The following is a 14,650-nucleotide window of genomic DNA, read 5'->3' as shown; positions in this document are numbered from 1 at the left end:
AAGCAGAGGAGGTTACCATGACAATAACCCCTCCTTCCTACTCCAAGACAAAAAGAGGAAAAGTGTATGGCAGACTTTGGACGACATGATGATCAGAGGCCACCACATTACGCATCGCCCCAATGTTGAAACCCAATCATCAGACGAAGTGATGATTAAAGGCCACAACATTGTGCATCGCACCAATGTCTAACCCCAATCATCAGACGCCCCTCAAACTACAGACGTAGGCCACTGATCAGACCTCAGTGACCTACACTCGAGCCTCACGCGTAGCCAAGTCAACCAAACCTCCTAGATCCTCCTCCACCCGGATTCTCCTCTCCTGAGTCACCAACTTAGTCACCCTTGAACACTCATTTGAAACCAAAAGAAAAACAATGTCAGTCGAAATTTCAGCATCACGACGTTACGAAATAAGCAAAAGCCAAAAATACGAAACAAAAGTTACCTCCAAATACACAACAGCAAAACCAACAAGGGCAAACCTGCCCAATCCTATCTAGCGAAAAAAAATCACAAAAGAAAACTCTCACAAAAATCCACAAAAAATCCGACTCGCCCTTCTTTTCAAGCAAAATACGAGTCAAGATGCTATTGAAGCAATCAAACCACCCGGGCTAACACAAAGCCTACAAAAATAAAAATTTACACCCGTCCTAGCCGGACATTTCACAAAGATCAAGAAAGGCAATATTACGCCGAATTAAGCACGAAAGAGGCCAAAAATTCAAAAAGTGGCCACGGCAAAGCAACGTGACCCGATCACATCCTAATATGATTTAAACTGTCTTAGGGAACATGTTAAATCAAGACGGCTCAGTTTAAGCACAAACATGTGCTTATTTCGTCAGCATAAAACCATCTAACAATGGCAAAACACAAAATTTTCATCCCTCACCAATGTCAAGGGTTTCACATAGCGCAAACAGTCTTCCCCAACTACAATACAACCTAGTAGGGTCCACGACTTGATCAAACAAGCACAACATTGCAAAATGAGATGGTTTCGCGACTTATTCGCGTTTTTCGCACATTGGGGGCAGGAACGGGGACCAAAATGCAAACTAAAACGGGCAAAACAAAAACGCCCAAATTCGATTTGAGATGAATTATTGTTTCGCCCTAATTCAATCAGCATAAATGCAATCAAAATCAAGTCGAATGAAGAGGATTTACATAGTGGCGCTAATCCAAGAAACTAACAAGATCAACAATGGCAATTTTTGAGAGATTTGTTTGGTTTTGTCGAAGAAGACGATGTGAATGAGGAGCTACTGCTTCTCGCGTCTTTTTAAGAAAATAGGGGAGGCCCCTTATATCGCCAAAGAGCTCGTGCCTCTAAGTGGTGGCTCTATGATGCGTGCATTTTTTATAAGGTTTTTACCCTATATTTACACGCATTTATGTGTTATTTATGTAGCAACAAGCTACAAATGCCCCCGTATAGTCTACTTTGGTTTGTTTTGTGCTATTTACAGGTAAGAACCAAAGAGGAGCTAAATCGAGCCTGAACCTGTCCCGTTTGCATGCATTTTGGAGGAACAAAAATTGGAGCTTGGAATTTGTCACTTAGGGATGCGTGAAGTGGCTTCGGAAGGCATTTTGAGTTCATCCGTGCTGATACAGTACTTCATTCTCTCGATCGACTAAGCTGGATGCTAATACTGGTCAATAGAACACACTTTGATGCAGAGGACACTCGATCGAGAAGATGTCTATCCTCGATAGACAAGGGCGTATGACGAGTTTTTCGATCGAGTACTTGATTAAGTCGATCGAGAGGTTTGACCTTTAATTTACTCGATCGAGTTGTTTGTTTCTACTCGATCGAGTAGTTTTGACGATTAGAATATTTTTACGCAATCTTTTAGTTTTGCCTTTTGGATATTCTAGTTTTATCTTAGAATAAATAAATCGATGGCAGATAGAATGGGGGATTATCTCTCTCTCTCTCTCTCTCTCTCTCTCTCTCTCTCTCTCTCTCTCTCTCTCTCTCTCTCTATCTCTCTCTCTCTCTCTCTCTCTCTCTTAGCTCTTTACTCTCTAGACCTAAAAACTCTATTTCTTGGAATTCCTTTGTATTCGGTATTTTCGATCTTTAATTTCATTCTATTCATTATTGCAATTATTCTTGTTCCTATTATCTCTTTACTTTATTTCCTCATCCTTTGTTCCCTTTTAGTAAGTTGTTATCATGTTCATGTTATTCATCTCGTTTGTTGTTATCGATTTCTCAACTTTTATTATTTATAGCTAATTTCCTTATGCTAGGACATAAGGGGAGCCATGGTAATTAGGGAGATTAGGATTAGGTGATTAGGCTTGGCTAGAATTAGGTTAGTGTTGTTAATCACCTTATTTAATAGCAATTAGCTGCTTGAGTCGAAGCATTTAGCTAGTTGATTTGATACGCCTTAAACTAGATCGGAAGATTGGAATGGGTGAGATCTGTAGTGAACATTAGGACATTCTAATGAGGGCGGAAGCTAAGTTAGTAATATTTTAGGGGGAATAACGGACCGGAAGGACCTTTTAATTACCCTGCAGACCGAGTTTGTGCTGACCTTTGACCCTAGATTGGATCCCTAGAAAACCATGGTGAACCGACTGTCCTAGTTGTTTCTCTCTTTCTGGTAATTACTTTAGATTTACTGCTTGTTCCTTTATTGTTTCTCTTCTCTTCATCTACGTAGTTTAGAATCAACAATCAACCCCCAAAGAAACGGTTACTTAGGCAGACTTAGTTTAGCATACAATATTCCCATCTCCCTGTGGATTCGATACCCGACTGCCTCTACTACATTTCATAGAGACCGGTTGGTTTAATTTTTGATAGGGTTGCGACAGTCGTGTCAAATTTTGGTGTCGTTGACGGGGAGATGGTGTTATTTTGTTTTCTTTATATTAAGTTTGTCTCTAGTCTCAAGGAATTTATTCCTTGATACTCTACTCATACTTTTCTCTAGTGTTATAGTTGTTTTGCAGGTGATCCGTCCTAGAAGAGGGCACTGAAACATCTGCTGTTCTCGCAATTTTATTTGCTAAAATGCCTATCATCGCTAGTCACTCGGAACATACTGTAGATTCTTTAACCAAGGGTTTCCTACTTCCTACTACAGATGCTGGTACCTTTGGAATTCATCCATCCTACATTTTGTTGGTTGAGAAGAATCTTTTTAAGGGAGTAGCTGGTGAGGATTCAGGCAAGCATACAAAGTTGTTCACTGATTACTACTCCGCCATTCCCTTAGTTGATGGGGTGACACAAGATAGGGTCAAGGAAATTCTCTTTCCTTTTTCTTTGAATGATGACGCCCGGGATTGCTTGAAAGATCTGGATAGGGAGGCTGCTGTGTAACTAATTGGAGTTCTCTGGCATTAGCCTTCTACAGAACTTACTTTCCACCACAACACACCAACGCATTAAAAGGCTCAAGTGAAGTACACTACTACTGAGAATGATTTGTTACCTTTGGTTTATGCGCTGGAGAAATTTCGATCTTATTTGATAGGTTCACAGGTTACTGTTTTTACTGACCATGCAGCGCTGAGACATCTTCTTGCTAAGAAAGAAGCTATGCCATGATTGTTAAGGTGGATACTCCTCTTCCAGGAATTTGATCTGCAAATCAAAGACAGGACAGGCGTCGAGAATGTAGTAGTTGATCACCTGTCGCTTTTACCGCAGCAGGAGGGAGAGGATCCTTTACCTATTGATGATTCTTTTCCTGATGATTCTTTTTTTTTTTGAGGTTGCTACTAACACAGGTGTTGATCCGTGGTATGCAGATTATGCTAATTACGTTGTAGGTGGTGCGCTTCCACCTAACCCGTCATATCAGCAGAAGAAGCAATTCTTTCATGATATAAAGCGCTATTTCTGGGATGATCCTTATTTATTTAAGGAGTGTGGTGACGGTCTTTACAAACGGTGTATTCCACAGTGGGAGACCAAAGCAATCCTAGAGGGATGTCATTCTTCCCTTAATGGCGGTCACCACGATTCGTAGCGAACCGTGGCGAAGGTACTTCAGTCTGGTTTTTTTTGGCCTACTTTATTTGCAGATGCTAAAGTATTTATTTCAGCTTGTGATGCTGATGTGAATAGGAAGAAAGTAAGTTGACTTGTAGGTGTTGTACAGTCTATACGACTCGGCTCCGGGACCCAAATCTTCCTATGAATCGTAAGATATAAACTAACTCGATTCCACTACAACAATAATTTCTTACAACTATGAAAATATGTTGGTATGATCACCACCATGAATCCCCTATGAACCCATGACACCCTAGTGTCTTTAATCTATTGTTTACAAACCCCCACTTTATTTGATTTTTTTGCTTTAATTTCTTTACATTTCATTGTTATAATAGTGTAGCTTGATACCTCATATCTCAACCCAATTTGTGACACCCTAAGACATAGCTTTCTACAACAAATAACTTAATTCAATCCCCGTCCTTTGGAATCCCATCTTTACTTATCACTCTACTAAGAGTTGTTTTTTAAGTTATAAATATTGTTTTGGTTCGTTGACTTAGACGACAAAGTTTCAAACCGCACCAAAAATGGCGTCGTTGCCGGGGACGATGTTTATTTGAATTGTTGTCTTTTGTTGATTTTAGTTGTGTCTTTCTTAACCTTAGGAAAGTCAAACTACTCAAGGTAGTTTTAATTATTTTCTAGTTGTTTGATTTTTGCATGTCAAGGGTATCACAAGGTAGACCTTTGCCTATTGATCCCGAAATTGAAAGAACTTTGACCAATTTTAGAAGAACCGCTAGAGGGGCTTCAACAAGTTTGGGTATTGGAGAACTTGTGGATATCGATGTTATTTAATCGGATAGTGTTATGTTTACCAACCCTTTTGCAAGAGAGGGAGAGGAGAACCCAATTCAAAACCAGCCACAAAATCAACCCACAATGCATAAATTTTCATCTCATTCCGTACCAACCGAGGAGAACCTACCAAATGGTACTCCAATACCACCTCACTTAACCGGTAATTTCATTGCCAAATCCGCGTTCATACAATTAGTTGAGAGAAGCCAATTTGGAGGGATGCCTATGAAGGAAAAGTAGATCTATATACTTACCTATTCATATATGTTATAATTTAATTTGTCATAAAATTAATGATTGATCTTATGCATGCAAACATTAAAACAAAATAAGGAAGAAACATTGTTCTTACATTGTGATTTTCGGTTTAATGGGCACAAGAGAGATCACCTTTCTCTCTTGTTCTTGACCTTTCCCTTTTGGATGAACTAAGACCCAAGTGTAGGATCTCTCCCAAGGATTTATACCCAAAGCTTTCTCTTAATTAAAATTAATATTATAGATACTAGTACAATATTAATCTTGTAGAAAAATGACCTACAACAATTTGCTTTTTAATCTCCCAAAAACCGGTTGGGAGAGAATAGGAGAGGAAGTATTTTCTCTTTCTAAAATCTTAATTTTTGATAAGTTAGAATGAATGAATAATGCACACTCATGCATGTAGTGTATATAAAAAAATATACGACAAAAACCCTTTGCCTTTTCTTTGGTAAAACCGGGTTGAAGGGAAGAGGAGGGAAGAAAGGAGACCCAATGCATGCTCTTGTTTGCCTTCACAATGCAAACTAGGGTTGCATGGCTAGGCTATTAGTGAATGATTATGTTTTCCACTAATTTAAACAACACAATTTTAGCCAAAACCTCCCCTTAATTTCGGTACATACATAAAATGGAATCCATTTTATTTTTGTCAATTTTGTCTTATGTCACATGTCATATGTTACATAAATTAGTTATGTATTTTTAACATATTAAAAATCAACGTATTAATAAAAATACGTCATATACAAAAATCGACTTAGTAATTCATAATTACTTGTACCAAAATATTTTACCAATTTACAAATCACAATAAATTGTATTTATAATAATTCATTCAATTTTAATTGTTTCTTTAAACAATAATTTCATCTGAGTAATGATACAATTCAAATACTCAGACCGTATCTCATTTTAATCAATTTCAATGTGATACGTAAAATTTTACTTCCAAAATCGTCCGTCAATTTTCAAGTAATTTAATTAACTCGTAACGTTATACGATTAATTAAATGACCAATTAAGAGTGTTGCCCTATAGGTATGACCTAGGGGATCAACTGATCACCACCGTCGCACGACAGTAATGTCAAACTCTAGTCAGCCAATCATTACCGATATATGTTGATCGATTGACAAGAAAATATTACTTCCCAATTGTATTCTTTATAATGAGACTTAAACATGTGATCATCATGATCAACAGTCGTGATCGCATTATTGTCGGAGGACACATATTCCAACAATCTCCCACTTGTCCTCGACAAGTGTGCGTCACCAATTCTCTTGTCCTATTACTATCTCCCACTCAATGCAAGGTGTCTTTCAGGTCGTACTTGCAAGTGATCATATCGAGAGTGGTTTCCTCGATTTGGAGAATAACTGATTGACCGGATTTATCTATCATAAATACCTTCCGAGCATGGCCACGCATTTCCAGTTCATTACTCCTCGAGTGGCCCTGAGATATTGTTATAACCCTGACTAGGGATGGACAATTCCTATCGCACTCATTCCCTTCGACTAGCCACAGCCATCATAACCCAAAATATGCCCATTTGACCCCAGTTACGAAGGTCATAGTAACACAAACCAAAGTTAATCTGAAACTGTGCCATCTTAGGCGAATAGTCTTTAGTCCAAAGAATCGACTCATTCGAATACTATAGTAGCTATCGCCACGACCAGGCTATATAAATTTGCCAGAACTCTATAACCGGTCATTAGGCCCGACAAAATGTTCCTAACAGTCTGCCTATGTGATCGACCAGTCATCTCACATGACTCTATGGCACTTGAACTTGTCATCAATCGCATCACACTCTAGTCACTTCGAGACGTCACCTCATGTAAGTAACTATGGGCAAATACAATGTTAATCCATGTTCACTTTAACGGGGTTCAATTGTCTCCACAACCCGTTTGGATATAACAATGTACAAGGTGAGTTATTAATAACTCAAACGACAAATGTCCACATCACACTCGGGTAGTCAATACCATATAACAACGTTGTGATGCAAATCGTAAGTGTAAACACTTATTGATTGCAATAGAAGTTTAACATGCCATGTGTCCATGTGTTCAAACTTCTTATAATCGCATTTTCCTTTACATTCATGTTCTCTCTCATAGCATGAATCTTACCAAGTACACATCAAGGTTCCCGACCTCGGTTTTAGTTCTTTATCTTGAAAGAACTTCCTTATCGATTATCACATAACGAACGAATTTGTGGTGAATGATATAACTTGTACTGATCAAGTACTCCATCCACACACAATGCACTAGGTATATGTTTTGCAGAATCTTGCAACAATTTGACAAGATGATTAGCCTAGCACTTCTCACAAGTTCTAGTGATAAATATCGCTTATTACTAGGATGTTACATTGATTCATTTAGGCTCTTAAGTAAATCTCAAGGTTGAAACTATTGGTCAAAACTTATCATAAACTTAGTCAAAAACTTGTTAAGACTTTACATTAGTCATTTTGTTCCAAAACTTTCTTTTGGTCTCCTCGTGTAGTTATCATAAGAATATGTTCTTTCGATTACTTCACTTGGTCTCTTTTGTCATGTAGAACTTACTTGAGACCATAGATATCATCTATTTGGTATACTATGTAAATAGATATACCTTCATTCAAATCATTCTTTCTTGCGTAGATCTTCATTTACACAATAGATCTACTTTTTATCTTGTCTCGTGTGTTGTGTCCTCATTTTTCTCCCACTCTATCTTTAGAATAAATAAACTATAGATTCAAAGATAGCATATGAGACACAAATAATGATTTGAAGTATAAGGAGAAGTATCTCATAGATTGACTAATAGTTATAGATTTCGTAAGTGTACTTGGTGATTGACATTCCTTTAAGAGAGTTCATAGACTCAAAATCGCTTTATAAATGATCATACACAAGCCTTAAGCATGTGGACATATAATGAAACCCGTCATTATATTTGTCTATTAGATCACTTTAAGTTATATATTTCTAAGAACAAGCATTTTAACATGAATTTTAGAACAAAAGGATAAAATGATAAAACGGGTGACTTGGGTTGCAAACCAAGTCACCATTATCCAAAATACAACCCATTATCCAAAATACCTTTCCATGTCGAACACGGAAACTTAAGGTTCTAAAATCCAAAACATAATTTAAAATAAGACAATGAAAAGCAAAGCACCATGAAAGCTATCCCTAGCTTCTTGATGGTTTCTCATGCTTGCTTTTCCTTTCCCTTGTCTTTGCTTGGTGGAGGCCCTATTTACAATAAAAAGGGAGATACATTATCACAACTTTGCATCATAATAGCATAGTTGAATTAGAAACATAAAAGAAGGATAGTCATTTACCTACTGGAGTAATCTTTCCAGCCTTAATATCACCAAGGTATTTGGAACAATTTCTTTTCCAATGTCCCATACCATTACAATAATGGCATTTATCATGAGGACCCTTCTTGATTTTTGAAGTGCTAGCTTCACAAGTCTTAGCTTTGGTGAATGTGGGAGTTTGCTTCTTACCCTTCCTCCCATTCTTCTTGAAATTCCCCTTACTCTTAGTGCTTATGTTAAGCACATCTTTTGGAGGATTCACATTTAACCCCATGTCCCTCTCGGCTTGCACAAGTAACTTGTGCAATTCTTCAAGAGACACATCCTTGTCTTGCATGTTAAAATTCACCCGGAATTAAACATACGCTTTGACTTTGGACAAGGAGTGTAGAATCCTATCTACAATGAGTTCTTTGGGGATTTCAACCTTTTGAATTTTCAAGGTCTCGACAAGCTCCATGAGTTTAAGCACATGAGGGCTAACCTTTTGGCCCTCTTTGGTGTCGAGATCAAAGAATGCCGCGGCCGCCTCATATTGGACGATCCGCGGAGTTTGTGAAAACATTGTCACAAGCTTGGAGTAAATCTCATTAGCATTGTCCATTTTAAAGGCTCTCCTTTGGAGGTCCGCCTCCATCACAAATATCAAGACATTTTTCATTGCGGCGGACTCCTTTTGGTAAGCATCATATGCTTCCCTAGTGGCGGCGGTCGACCTAGTAGTAGGTTCGGGTGGAGATGCCTCGGTAAGGTAACGAAGCTTGTCGTCACCTTGGGCGGCTAGTTTGAGTTGGGCATCCCAATCGGAGAAATCTGACCCATTCTTTTCAAGTTTACATCGATCCATGAAGGATCGGAGCCATGATGAACTAGGGAGAGGCGTTGCAATAGAGGTTGGTGTTGCCATTTGTTATGACGAAAAAGTGGTCTACAAAACAAAGGAGTAAAACAAATGTCGTTTTAATAATAATACTCGTAAAAATTTTAGTTTAAACAAGTTTTGTGCATTTTTTCTAGTGACCTCTACCCAACTAGATAAATGATTCCAAGACCCAAATTCATATCGACTTAGGCACGGTAGGGCCGATTCATCCTTTATCAATATAACTCGGTGGATTAACGTTTAATCGATTCTACTTTTAGAACTCTTGGTCGATAAAATTACTCTAATAATTATCTATAGCCCAAAACACATCCGACAAGGGCACGGTATGGCCGATGAAACCCTTATCGAAAAACTTTTGTTGAGTTCAATCCAAATTTCGAATAAATGTGTCCATGATCCAAATCCACATCAACTCGGGCACGGTAGGGCCGATTCATCCCTTATCAACATGAATTCGGTGGATAGACATTTATCAGCCACTTCCCCTACGTAACAAGTTTTGTACCCCGGTAGGGCCGAGTGCACTCCCTTGCGAAATAGGTTTTCATGGTTTCTACTATTTGGTAAGGCTATGTCTCAATTAATTGTTTTAGCGAGAGGTTATGTCAATTTATTATCTATCACGTTTTAAGTGAACTAAAGCGGTGAACTATGATAATTCTAATTGACACGGTCGATTAAACTCGATGAAAGAAGATGCGTGTTTTAGTTATGGCGATTTAGCAATGAATGTGACATATAAATAAAATGCAAGCATAAAATAAATAAATCCTAGTATGGCCTTTCCTAAAATAGAAAAACTATTTAACTATTACATATTCGGAAACCAACTCCATTGTTCCTTTGAACTTCGGTTGTGGCACGCATCTCGAGGTAACATCGTCTTTATGTATCGTCATCTTGAAGAAATCCGTCTTTGGGAACTCCGAGATAAATTAAATTACATAACAAATTACATAATTTCCTATTATACATTTGTAACTAAAATAAATAAAATAAATCTATTAAATTACAAAACGGTGATACGAGATCACAATAAAATTACAACCGAATCGATATTCCCATACATTTCGGGAAATACCAATTAAAACTAAGGCCATACTAAGTAAAATTACATAATTCAAAATTACATAAATAAAATTATGACAATCATAAAGGAAAAATGTAGCATTATAATATGTATGAACATGCCCAATTTTATGCTAAATCGCCTTTAATTAGCCAATATCGTATATTACTCGGTTTTTACGGATTTGCGTGATGCTATTTCAACATTTTATAATCACAAAAATTACATAAATTCATATTTATGCATAAGTTAATTATCCTAACCACTTAGGACTCAAAATTTAGTCTGCACTAATAATTTGACCATAATTAACTCATATTTCTAAATTTGTTCATTAATGGACCAAAAATTTCAAAAATAAGCTATAAACTTCAAATAAATCACAAAATTTCAAATAAATTCAAAATTTGAAATTTAAACTCGTGAACATTCTGGAAAAATACCATGACACTCATAATGTTCAAAAAACTGAGGTTAAAAATTTCGAAATTTATCCGGAAAAACAATGTTGCGGTTTATCGGTTTTAACCAAAATAATAATAAAAACATGTGAACAATTATATACATTAACTTTTAAATTTTAGATCTGAAAAAGATAATAAAATGCAACATATGATGTTTTTATTTAGTCATAGAGTATGTTTTATTAATTTTTTTTTTCATTAATTAAGTCACTATTCATGCCATTTTTCTTCAAAAATCCATAAATCATGCAAAAAGACTTCACTATAGCCCATTATTTTACACACATCTTGTAAAATTGCATGTGACAACATACTAAATTTCTATGACCAGATTCGAAATTTATCTCATATTAACCTATTTTTCACCTAAATCCGAATTTAGTAATGAAAAATCCATTTTTCGAGCATAACAAGTCCAAAAATTATGAAAATTTACAGGTTATCTCAAAATAATATATGTGACAACATATCCAAAAAACACTGGAATATTCGAAGTATAGCTAATTTTAAACCGAAAATGACATTTTTACTCATAAAATCATATTTAAATGCAATTATTGTATAATATGAACAATAAAAATCCGTAAATTAACCAAAATATCCTAAAACATTTTATGACCAGAAATTTTAACATGCATGAATTAGTTTTGTGATATATCATAATAACACAAATTTTACAAGTTTTATATGTTAATCTTTATAACTCGGAAAAACTTTTAACCGATTTGCATGCAAACAACCTTGGCTCATGATACCGATTGAAGGAAAAGTAGATCTATATACTTACATATTCATATATGTTATAATTTAATTTGTCATAAAATTAATGATTGATCTTATGCATGCAAACATTAAAACAAAATATGGAAGAAACATTGTTCATACATTGTGATTTTCGGTTTAATGGGCACAAGGGAGATCACCTTTCTCTCTTGTTCTTGAGCTTCCCCTTTTGGATGAACTAAGACCCAAGGGTAGGATCTCTCCCAAGGATTTATACCCAAAGCTTTCTCTTAATTAAAATTAATATTATAGATACTAGTACAATATTAATCTTGTAGAAAAATGACCCAAAACAATTTGGTTTTTAATCTCCCAAAAACCGGTTGGGAGAGAATAGGAGAGGAAGTATTTTCTCTTTCTAAAATCTTAATTTTTGATAAGTTAGAATGAATGAATAATGCACACTCATGCATGTAGTGTATATAAAAAAATATAAGACAAAAACCCTTTGCCTTTTCTTTGGTAAAACCGGGTAGGAGGGAAGAGGAGGGAAGAAAGGAGACCCAATGCATGCTCTTGTTTACCTTCACAATGCAAACTAGGGTTGCATGGCTAGGCTATTAGTGAATGATTATGTTTTCCACTAATTTAAACAACACAATTTTAGCCAAAACCTCCCCTTAATTTCGGTACATATATAAAATGGAATCCATTTTATTTTTGTCAATTTTGTCTTATGTCACATGTCATATGTTACATAAATTAGTTATGTATTTTTAACATATTAAAAATCAACGTATTAATAAAAATACGTCATATACAAAAATCGACTTAGTAATTCATAATTACTTGTACCAAAATATTTTACCAATTTACAAATCACAATAAATTGTATTTATAATAATTCATTCAATTTTAATTGTTTCGTTAAACAATAATTTCATCTGAGTAATGATACAATTCAAATACTCAGACCGTATCTCATTTTAATCAATTTCAATGTGATACGTAAATTTTACTTCCAAAATCGTCCGTCAATTTTCAAGTAATTTAATTAACTCGTAACGTTATACGATTAATTAAATGATCAATTAAGAGTGTTGCCCTATAGGTATGACCTATGGGATCAACTGATCACCACCGTCGCACGACAGTAATGTCAAACTCTAGTCAGCCAATCATTACCGATATATGTTGATCAGTTGACAGTAAAATATTACTTCCCAATTGTATTCTTTATAATGAGACTTAAACATGTGATCATCATGATCAACAGTCGTGATCGCATTATTGTCGGAGAACACATATTCCAACAGCCTAGTGAATATCCTCATCTACACATAGAGACTTTTTTTGACTATTGTCATGTTATCTCCCAAACCGGAGTAACCCAAGACCAAATTCGATGGGTATTGTTTCCTTTTTCCTTGATCGGTGCCGCAAAGCATTGGTTGAAGAGACTAGACAAGGCTACCCTTGGTATTGATTCAAGGAAGAAGTTAACACTTGTCTTTTACAAGAAGTTCTATCCTCCAAAGAAGACCAACATGTTGAGAGCCCAAATCACCGGGTTCAAGCAAAGGGATGAGGAATCATTATATGAAGCATGGGAGAGATTTAAGGACACTTGTTGCTCTTGTCCACACCATGGACTTAGTGAGTGGTTCCTTGTTCAACAATTTTGGAACAGCTTATATGAAGACTCAAGAAATGTGCTTAATATGGGGCCCATTGGGAGGTTCACCGAGGTTGATGACAATCAAACATGGGCCAAAATCGAAGAGATGGTGGGGCATAATTCCCATTATAGTAGGCCACTAAAGGAAACTAGAAGAGGAAAGCATGAGGTAGATTTCATCACAAAATTGGGTGCTCAACTAAGTGCTCACATCGACACCATTAACTTGAAGTTTGAGAAGGTCATGGCTAAGCTTGATGAAGCTTCCAAATCACCCAAACAACATATCAATGCTATGATAGCATCATCCTCAATCCCAAATGGAGTATGTAAAAGTACTGGAACCTTGGGACATGATCAGAATGAATGTAGGGGAACAAATGAACAAGTAAATGCTTTCCAAGCATATAAGAATGGCACCCCATACTCCAACTACTATATTGAGAATAACAAAATCCATCCAAACCTTTCATACAAGAGCCAAAATGTCCAAACCCCTCAACCCACATACACACCACCTCGAATGAGAAATCTTACCCAAAGACCATACTGCAATCAACCCAATGACCAAGCCTTTCATGTCCAAAAAGCGGTCCTCCATATGAAAAAGAGCCAACAAGTTTTCTTTGCTCAAATGAAAAGGGATAGTCAAGCCAAAGAAACCACCATTAATAACATCCTTGCTCGCACCAAAATGTTGTAGACTCAATTGTCTCAATTGGCCTCTTCTAGCTCCCAAAGACAAAAGGGACAATTACCTCCTCAAGGTTATCCTGCCACAATACATGAGACCATCAATGCTATCCACTTGAGGAGCGGTACTAGATATGAGGGACCAAAAATGCAAATTGAAGAAGGAATTGTTGAGGAAAATGACAAGCAAAGTGATGTGATTGAACCACTAAGGAGAAATCCTAAAGTGGTAGTGTAACACCCCGTAATTTCGGACCGTTATTATTTTGCGAAAGTAATTTATTAATCAAGTTTAATTTAATATTAATGTATTTGAAGTAATGATAATTCAACGAAATGTAATTCTAATATATTTTGAAGTAAATTATTTAATTTGATAGTTTCTAAATGTTTAAAAATAGTTTAAACCATGTAAAAACCTTTTATTTCGAAATAAGGGCATATCGGGAAAAATGGCAATTCTTTTGAAAATTGGGCAAACGATTTTGGAAATGGGTCATATGAGTACTCAATCTTATTGTAATCTCGTGTTTAAGAACTTTGGCATCGTCGGAATTTGCATTTGACAAACGGTTCTAATTATCGGCGAAACGAGCCAAAACCGACTAATGAAATTCCGCGGGAAAAATCCCGTCTCCTTTCTCCTAGCCACGCCACACCCTTCCTTCACCTTCCCTTTGCATT

General features: G+C 36.3%; 1 non-coding gene across 1 annotated transcript; it reads right to left on the bottom strand.

The window, feature by feature from the left end:
- Positions 1–13,142: 13,142 nt before the first annotated feature.
- On the bottom strand, positions 13,143–13,249 carry LOC141635553 (small nucleolar RNA R71). The gene has a single exon (XR_012540231.1). It is a non-coding gene; the product is annotated as a small nucleolar RNA R71 (small nucleolar RNA).
- Between the last annotated feature and the right edge of the window lie 1,401 nt (positions 13,250–14,650).

The sequence above is a fragment of the Silene latifolia genome, chromosome Y (assembly GCF_048544455.1).
Source record: "Silene latifolia isolate original U9 population chromosome Y, ASM4854445v1, whole genome shotgun sequence".
Lineage (NCBI taxonomy): Eukaryota > Viridiplantae > Streptophyta > Magnoliopsida > Caryophyllales > Caryophyllaceae > Silene > Silene latifolia.
Note: the sequence above shows the minus strand (reverse complement) of the source record. Positions and strands in the feature narration are given on the sequence as shown.